The sequence below is a fragment of the Patiria miniata genome, unplaced genomic scaffold, assembly GCF_015706575.1.
Source record: "Patiria miniata isolate m_02_andy unplaced genomic scaffold, ASM1570657v1 HiC_scaffold_6, whole genome shotgun sequence".
NCBI lineage: Eukaryota > Metazoa > Echinodermata > Asteroidea > Valvatida > Asterinidae > Patiria > Patiria miniata.
Genome location: NW_024037073.1, coordinates 20,441,332 through 20,451,107, shown reverse-complemented (window position 1 = coordinate 20,451,107; position 9,776 = coordinate 20,441,332). Strand labels below are relative to the sequence as shown.

Here is a 9,776-nt window from a genome sequence, read left to right as displayed (position 1 = left end):
TTATTTGACATCCCACGCTTTCTGAGTAGCTGTGTGGAAATTACATAATTATTCTTCTTCAAATTGGTTTAATAGAACAAGCCGCACTGGGAATGAATCGAATTTTGGAAAACCCTTTAAAGCCACATTTTTCTTTTTTTTCTGGAGGGCGCTGTTTACGCTGAACACTAGTTTTTCCCCTTGATATTTTCCCCCAGAATTTATTTATGTGATTATTCAAGGCATGTTCAAGGCAAAGGAGTTGTTGAATATGGCTATTCATGTGGTAGGTACCCAAGATATTCTGGAAAATTATTTATATTTTTAAGTTGGACACCTCGTCGTGTGACTTTTTTAAACAAAAAGCAAAATGTGAAATCGCCCAGTTTCCGGACACTTCACAATATTGAATGGCTACTGCTCGCTATCCCTATCATGGCTAGTGCTACTTTTTTTCGGAAAGATTCCCATATCTGGCCATCAATAATGTTTTCCTTCAGCGACCTATCAGCCATCAGAAAGTATGTCAAATTTAGCAGGGAATTTATTGGGGTATTTACTGAGAAAACACTTAGAAATGTTCAGACCAGTCTCACATTGTACACACTATAAACACAGGATGACAAGTGATGGCCAGATGTGGGAATCTTTCCAAAAAGAATATGCTTAGGGTCCTGCTTTTTTTTTAAAAAAGGAAGCGGGAGACCCTTCTTTTTTTTTTTGTCCTCCCCAATAGCCCGACCGGGCTATTTTTCAAGATGGCTGCCATTTTTTTTTTAAATGGCCGCCATTGGACTCGGCAAATTACATACCAGCTTTATATTGAAATGTGTTTATAGCTCCATGATGCAACAGATACAATGTAAGAGGCTAAACTGATGTCACTATTGAAAATTTAAAAAAAAGTTTGGTTTAAAAAAAAAGAACCTAAGGAGGCAGCCTCCTAAAAGGAAGCAGGCGGGGACGCTAGACATGTTTTTGTTTTTTTATTTGGCCTAATTTGTTTCCCCCTCTCCACTTTGAAAACTTCTGTGAAGATTTAATTGGTGTTGCCGTTTCATACATTTATATATATTTTTTTTTTTACATCATACATGTAAACTTGACGGTTGTCTCATTTTTTTTGCAACTGTAGGCGCATCCATCAGTGCGAATGAAAGGCGCTGAGGCAGACTGGACGCCCATACAATGCACAGACAGGGAGTGTAGCCACTCCTTGATGAAGGCTCCGCATCTGCACTGTCCATTCTGCTCCCAGGACAGTCTCTTCACTGATGAGATTCTCCTCAAGGTGCACTACAGGGTCAAGCACGTGGATAAAGGCATCAACTTTGGGGGTGAGTTTGCATTTGGGAACAAGACCAAGCTCTCGCATACTTGTGACTGGATCCCAAGAAATAAGTTTTAGGTTAAGGACAATGTTTTCACTTTCTCTTCATGAGTCATGCAACAAGACGACTTGTGGTCCGTGTTTGTGGAAAGGTTTGGGAGTTGAATTAAGATAAGTTGAAGGTAGTGGACAGCAGGACAAGGTAGTGGCATTTGTGGGAGTTTTATGAAATTGACAGATACCTGGGGTGGTTATTCTTAGCAGATATCAGTGTTCGATAGACTCAATTGTCACAGGCCATGCCCAAACGCCGACTGTGTCTCGGGAAAATCTTTGCATCCCTGCCTGAACAAGAGTCCTAACTCAGGTCAATAGCTTACTTGTGCCTACAGCAAGAGAACCATATAAAAAGATCCATAGTTCATGTTTTGTCAAAGTGCATACGGCTGTCAGCTTATGTCAAAATTGTCAAACCAATCTTCTACTGTATCCCTCCCCAGGTCTTAAAATATTGCGGTGTTGTAGATCCTGCATCGTCCACGGCATCATACACGAGTAGAAATACTTCAAGGGTGCCCACTGGAACTGCTACCACTGTCGCAACGGTTTCAGCAGGAGGGACGAGGCTATGAAGCACTACCAGCAACACTTCCGTAATCCAGAGACCACAATACAGATAGTCATTCCTTCCTTTCATAAAGTGCAGACTTCTGCGATGAGAAGAACAATGCACTGCGGGGGGAGGGGGGGGGGGCATGCTCCAAGAACAATGAATGCGCTTGACTCGCTGTTCTGATAAAACTATAAGTACATGTATAGTACACGTGATTGGTTGGATTTTGCGTGACCAGTGACCTGCGCGTCAAACGTCAGGGAGTTCCAGTCTCTGCAAGTTTGTGGGAAGAATGATGAGGAATAGACCAGTGTTCTGCAATGGGGCACGAAGAACCGTGAACTGTGACCTCTAGTACTAGATGTGGTTTCAGTGAGGAAGGTGTTCCAGTGTACTGTATGTCTACCACGTTGAAGCAGATCCTATAAAGCATCCCTAGATGGCTCTGGAGACGCCTGGCCTTGAGTGGACTCTAGTGCAAGTCGTTAAGCATTGATGTTACGCTGCAGGTGCGGTCGTAGTTGTCGGTGACGTAGCGGGCGCTGCTGTGCTGAACTTGCTCCTGTTTTTTTGATATTTTTCTCAGTGTGGGGATCCCAGGCTGGAGCGGCGTACTCAATGATGGGGCCAACATATGTCATGTAGCTAGCCTGTCTCGGATACAGTATGTACTCGGGTACAGTATGTCATGGTCAATTTTACAATCATGTACTTCATTCTATTCCAGTGGGCACATAAGACTGCATGTACAATACATGTAAACTACAATTAAACTGTGTCAACAGTGAAGCTGTTAAACATTTTCGCTCGTACCCCCCGCCCTGCAAACAGGATGCTGGGATACTCTGATGAATTCGCGCTCTGATTGGTTGGATTTTGCGTGACCAGTGACCTGCGCGTCATCAAGGTCATGACTCTGCAAGGTTTGAAACGGCCATTGAGACTGATTCATTTCTCTTTTATTCCAGTTTGTGGGATTTTTTTTCTCGTTGAAAAGCGTAACAATGTACGGAAATTCTGTAAAACATATCTGTTTTGTAAATTTACAATTCCCGTCACTTGCGCAGACTCCGTTTCGAATCACGAACGGTCGGATTGCATTATGCGACGCTCAAAATTGTGTCCACATGGTCCGCAATGAAACAGAAATCACATCCGGTATGGAATGTGCCCAATTCTATGGGAAGTTTTCGGATAGCATTTGCGCACATTGTCTAACTGCGGTCTTGAACAGCTGCAGCCAGATGCTTTATACATAGGTCATAGGCCATTTCCTTCACAAGATTCTGTGAAGCTCATCAGAGTATCCCAGCGTCCTGTTTGCAGGGCGGGGGGTACGGGCGAGTTAAACATTGACACAGATTGGTAAAACTACCATGGTTCACTCAGAAACTGTTTCAAATTTCTGATGCTTGAATTCCAAAACTCATTGGACTTATTTATAGCTTACACCTGAACAGAACTCAACCCATGAAACCCCAACAGCATGTATTGTTGGAATCTGTTGGGATGGGTATAGTACCCCTAAACTGAAGTCAGAAATATGTGTGTGTGCAGTTTCCCATATGGTGTTGGAATTTGCCAGGATGGGTATGGTTCCTAGTAAATCATGCTAGGGATTTAGGGTCAAAAGACTCTCTGAAATAAATTTCACAATCAAACATTTGACTCAAGTATCCATTCTTTTGAGAATAATTTGTGGCTTAAAGTGTATAAAACTACTTTTTTTTAACCTTCACAGTTTCAGTGCTGCTTCAAGACAACTTAGTATGCTGTTGATGTGATGTAATGGTCCCCTTTTATAATCTGCATAAAAAAAACCAATGAAATGCATTTAATCAGTTGAAATGTATGTACCCTGTGAGCAGGTATGGTAGTTCTACAAGGATGATATCAAATGCCAATACTTCGTGTCTTTTAAGAAAGTGTGAACCAAATTTATCACTGTACGTTTGTGTCGTAAATCTTTTGCAACCCTGCAGATTTTGTCTCATTTTATCATCCTCAACCACTTCACCCCACCATTTTTACCCAGGATGTCAACCAGATCTTCACCACATACACTGATCCAGCACCCAACAGTGCCAGCCTGGTAACACACCTCATAGTCCCCCAGTCACAGCAGCCATCGGAGACGGACACATCATCCCCGGGCTATGAGCAGACTGACGGGCAGCAGCCGCAGATCGAGTACCAGTACGCCTGCATCAATGATCCGAGCCAGAGCACTGCCAATGGGGAAGGTAAGATGGTAAGAATATTAACCATGACCCTCCAAGAATCCTTCAGCATCTACCCAGAGGTTAGGGAGGATAATGCCACCAGCAGTGAAGGATAATTAGAAGAAGCTGACTAAAAGCCAAGAGGGAGGCATTTGATGCAAGGAAGAACTCTTCCCCCAACCCCCACCCAACACCCCCTCCACTTTGTTTTCAATTGATACATCGTGAATCCATATGGAAGAAGGGAATGGGTAGACAACAGCATGTTTAAAACAGTTGTCTTCACTCCTGCACTTGTTTGGTCATTGAAATAAACAAAACAACCAAAATTTCAGCATTTTTTTAAGGGGTTGGGGCGGGTGAGGGCCAATATTGACAGTGGATTTTACAAATTGAAATTACAAGGTGTAAAGGGTGTGCCATTGGTGTTATTTAAGTTGATTGAATTTTGGAAGATTCGAGAAGGTTCTAAACAAAAAAAATATAATAAGTCAGGGTGGCAATACATTTTGAAAGCATACTTCAACAGTTAATTAAATATTGGAATTTGTCCTTCACCTTGCCCACCTAATGTTAGGAATAAGGTTTGAAAAATGAGTGATTGCTTACACCCAGTTACATGAAATTATGTGTTCTTGACACGCACAGCATCTCTTGGGACTTCCTTGCCTGTATCCTGTTTTTAAGGCTACAGATTATCTGTCCCATTGAAGCGCAACATACATGTCGACATTTCTACTCTATAAACTCCTGTCGTTCCCCTCTGTGTAGCCCTCACCCGGAGTGGCCTGAGGGACTTTCTATAATACAGGAATTAGTATCCAGGATAATTACTCAACCTTTCCCTCGACCATTCTGTCCTCTCGTAAACAGTTGTCCTTATTGAGATACCAGACGGAGGGAGCAAAGGGGATTTGGAGGACGAGACTTGCTACACAGAGCACAACTTGTCGCTGCTGCTGCAGGAGAAGGAACGTCTGGAGAAGACTCTTGAGGAGGAGCGGACCACGTGGGCCCAGACAGAGCACAGGATGAAAGGCAATATAGAAAGGCTTTGTACAAAGGTCAGCGGGCATTCCATCTGGTCTTGGTCTAAGAATGAGTTTGGATTTTGTTCCCTGAATGCAACAGGTATCAAAGGCGTCAATCGCTTCTCAAAAGTGGGAGGGGGGACATACCTTGATCAGAACTAATGCAGGCACACTAATGCGACTGCATTCTTTCAGTGGTCGGATTTCTGTCAGGATGCCAGCTGTGGGCGATCATGGTGTGCACTGTTGTTGTCATTGTTCTACATTTTCTACACGTTCTACGTTGTTCTATGCTCTGATGCTGCATATCATATATGCAGACAAACCGTTCCACACATTATGTACACAAGCTCAGATGTGTCGTTTATCCTTGTGTAGAAGATCCGTGGTTGCACTCATACTCTAGTTGCACTAAATAACTGGGCAACAACACATGTGCCTTCTTAAGCATTCATGCTCCAACTGCACACATCATAAAGTAAGTGCATAAATGTCAGACTTTGGTGTGCGCTGTCATGGTTGTGATTGGTTACACATCATGGGGCAGAGCCTAATGGATTGGTCTATTAAAATTCCATCTGTTAACAAATAATTTCTCTGCCCATCCTTCTTGCCCTCCAGGTTGAGTATTTGTCCAACACAAACACGTCACTCAAGCAGCAGCTGTCCATGATGCACACGTCCAGTTTGAAACGTCTGACCAACAACAGTGAGAACCAGTCCATTTTGCAAGAGTTACTGCAACACATGTCTGAGGAGCACACCCAGCTGCTGCACCACCATCTAGCACAGCTGCGGCTGTACGCTCAGGCCTGCGCATTATCCAAATCAGCCCCCGAGGAATCTGCAGCTGAAACTACAGTCTTGGTACCAGACCTGACCGACCAATCACAGGACATTTCACACATGGCCATGATGTCGTCCTCGGAGGGCACCCTTGGGAACATGGAGAAGACAGTCGTCATGACGATAACGTTGGAGGAGGATTCGGAGCCGCTCGGCAACATTGTCGATAACCCCAGAGATACCGTGGGAAACGACGTCTTGCCTTTGGATAAGGACATTCAGTTGTCACCAAATGACATTCCATACCAACTGACAAGCAAGGGACTGTCACCAAGACATGCCACCTCTCTGTCAGGTCACGTTTATCAATCAGGTAGAACTCATCCACGTCACAATACAGGCTGTGATGTCATGCAACAGGATTTTCACAAGAACAAAAGTTTGAAATTGATCTTTCCAACAGCACGCCCAAAATATTCTGCCCCGACGGCTTCGACAAAAGAACGTTTGGAGACGACATGTCAAATGAGAGACCACCATTAAAACGTGGGAGAACTAACAGCCTGAAAGCCACTTAACTAAATAAAACCTGACATATTTTGTAAACAGTGTACACTCAGTGTTGTCTTAGGGCTTAGTTGGGGGGGGGACTTGAACTAATGAGTTGAGTCTTCATGGAAGTTTGTCTTACCTGAATGAAAAATTTTACCAAAGCAACTGGCCTTGGTCTCTCCTATCTTTTCGAGTTCTCGATGGGTAATCCCGAATCCGCTCAGTGAATGGGTGTCGTTGTAGGCCCGAACAGATCCACATAGGTCCTCAAACACTTTATATCTACATGTATTACTGAAACATAAACGATGCAATTTTTTTTTACATTGAAACATTCGACCGTATGTATAAAAACTAGCATTTCCTTTTTTTTTTACAACGTATTTTTAAGCATAACTTTTATTTGCGTGAATAAAAATGAGAGCAAATGCTTTCACTATTTGCTTCAAGCTAAAAGTATTTGCTTTTTTACTTTTTGGCTTTTGCTAGACTAGAAGTGTGGACTGGTTTCAAACTTGAAAAAAATATAAAGTTTCAATTGACCTCAAAATTAATTAAATTTTAAAATCTAAAACTCCAACTGTGGGAATTGAACCAGCAACCTTCAGAAGTTCAGATTTAGGGTCATCAGTCCGTATTACTTTATTAAGCACAACTTTACACTATTTTGTGGTTACAAAATTAACTGTAAAGTTTCAATTGACCTAATAAGTAATAAAATTTTGAAATCTAAAATTCCGAGCGTGGGAATGAACCTGCAACCTTTAGATTTAGAGTCAACAGTCTGAACCACTGCACTAAGCATAATTTCATGCTTTTTAGTGGTTACGGAATTAACGACATGTATAAAGTTTCAGTTTACCCCAAAAGAAATAAAATTTTAAAATCTACAATTCCCACCCTGGATTTGAACCCGCAACCTTCAGATTGAGAGTCCGCAGTCCGTACCATTGGACTAAGCATCTTTTCACAATTTTTAGTGGTTACGAAATTGACTATAAAAAATCAATTTACCCAAAAATAAATAAAATTTTAAAATGTAAAATTCCCACCCTGGATTTGAACCCGCAACCTTCAGATTGAGAGTCCGCAGTCCGTACCATTGGACTAAGCATCTTTTCACAATTTTTAGTGGTTACGAAATTGACTATAAAGTTTCAATTTACCCAAAAATAAATAAAATTTTAAAATGTAAAATTCCCACCCTGGATTTGAACCGGCAACCTCTAGATTTAGAGTCAACAGTCCGGACCATTGGACAAAGCATCTTTTCACAATTTTTAGTGGTTACGAAATTGACTATAAAACATCAATTTACCCAAAAATAAATAAAATTTTAAAATGTAAAATTCACACCCTGGATTTGAACCCGCAACCTTCAGATTGAGAGTCAGCAGTCTAAACCACTGCACTAAGCATAATTTCACACTTTTTGTGGTTACGAAATTAACTATAAAGTTTCAATTTACCCAAAAAGAAATAAAATTTCAAAATGTAAAATTCCCACCCTGGATTTGAACCCGCAACCTCCAGATTTAGAGTCAGTAGTCCGTACCATTGGACTAAGCATAATTTCACACTTTTTAGTGGTTACGAAATTGACTATAAAAGTTGAATTTACCCAAAAAGAAATAACATTTTTAAAATGTAAAATTCCCACCCTGGATTTGAACCCACAAGCTTCAGATTGAGAGTCAGCAGTCCGTACCATTGGACTAAGCATCTTTTCACACGTTTTAGTGGTTACAAAATTGACTATAAAAGTTGAATTTACCCAAAAAGAAATAACATTTTTAAAATGTAAAATTCCCACCCTGGATTTGAACCCACAAGCTTCAGATTGAGAGTCAGCAGTCCGTACCATTGGACTAAGCATCTTTTCACAATTTTTAGTGGTTACGAAATTGACTATAAAAGTTGAATTTACCCAAAAAGAAATATCATTTTTAAAATGTAAAATTCCCACCCTGGATTTGAACCGGCAACCTCTAGATTAAGAGTCAACAGTCTGGACCATTGGACAAAGCATCTTTTCACAATTTTTAGTGGTTACGAAATTGACTATAAAAAATCAATTTACCCAAAAAGAAATAACATTTTTAAAATGTAAAATTCCCACCCTGGATTTGAACCTGTAACCTCCAGATTTAGAGTCAGCAGTCCGTACCATTGGACTAAGCATCTTTTCACAATTTTTAGTGGTTACGAAATTGACTATCAAGTTTCAATTTACCCAAAAATAAATAAAATTTTAAAATGTAAAATTCCCACCCTGGATTTGAACCCGCAACCTCCAGATTTAGAGTCAGTAGTCCGTACCATTGGACTAAGTAATTTCACACTTTTTAGTGGTTACGAAATTGACTTTAAAAGTTGAATTTACCCAAAAAGAAATAACATTTTTAAAATGTAAAATTCACACCCTGGATTTGAACCTGCAACCTCCAGATTTAGAGTCAGCAGTCCGTACCATTGGACTAAGCATCTTTTCACACTTTTTAGTGGTTACGAAATTGACTATAAAGTTTCAATTTACATAAAAATAAATAAAATTTTAAAATGTAAAATTCCCACCCTGGATTTGAACCTGCAACCTCCAGATTTAGAGTCAGCAGTCCGTACCATTGGACTAAGCATCTTTTCACACTTTTTAGTGGTTACGAAATTGACTATAAAGTTTCAATTTACATAAAAATAAATAAAATTTTAAAATGTAAAATTCCCACCCTGGATTTGAACCTGCAACCTCTAGATTTAGAGTCAGTAGTCCGTACCATTGGACTAAGCATAATTTCACACTTTTTAGTGGTTACGAAATTGACTACTAAAGTTGAATTTACCCAAAAAGAAATAACATTTTTAAAATGTAAAATTCCCACCCTGGATTTGAACCCGCAACCTCCAGATTTAGAGTCAACAGTCCGTACCATTGGACTAAGCATATTTTCACACTTTTTAGAGGTTACAAAATAAACTATAAAGTTTCAATTTACCCAAAAAGAAATAAAATGTTAAAATCTAAAATTCCCACCCTGGATTTGAACCCTCAACCTCCAGATTTAGAGTCAGCAGGCCGTACCATTGGACTAAGCATATTTTCACACTTTTTAGTGGTAACGAAATTGACTATAAAAAATCAATTTACCCAAAAAGAAATAACATTTTTAAAATGTTGAATTCCCACCCTGGATTTGAACCCACAACCTTCAGATTGAGAGTCAGCAGTCCATACCATTGGACTAAGCATAATTTCACACTTTTTG

General features: G+C 40.4%; 1 pseudogene; it reads left to right on the top strand.

Moving 5' to 3' along the window:
- Positions 1-66: 66 nt before the first annotated feature.
- LOC119743076 lies at positions 67-6,572 on the top strand (annotated as a pseudogene).
- The last annotated feature ends 3,204 nt before the right edge of the window (positions 6,573-9,776 follow it).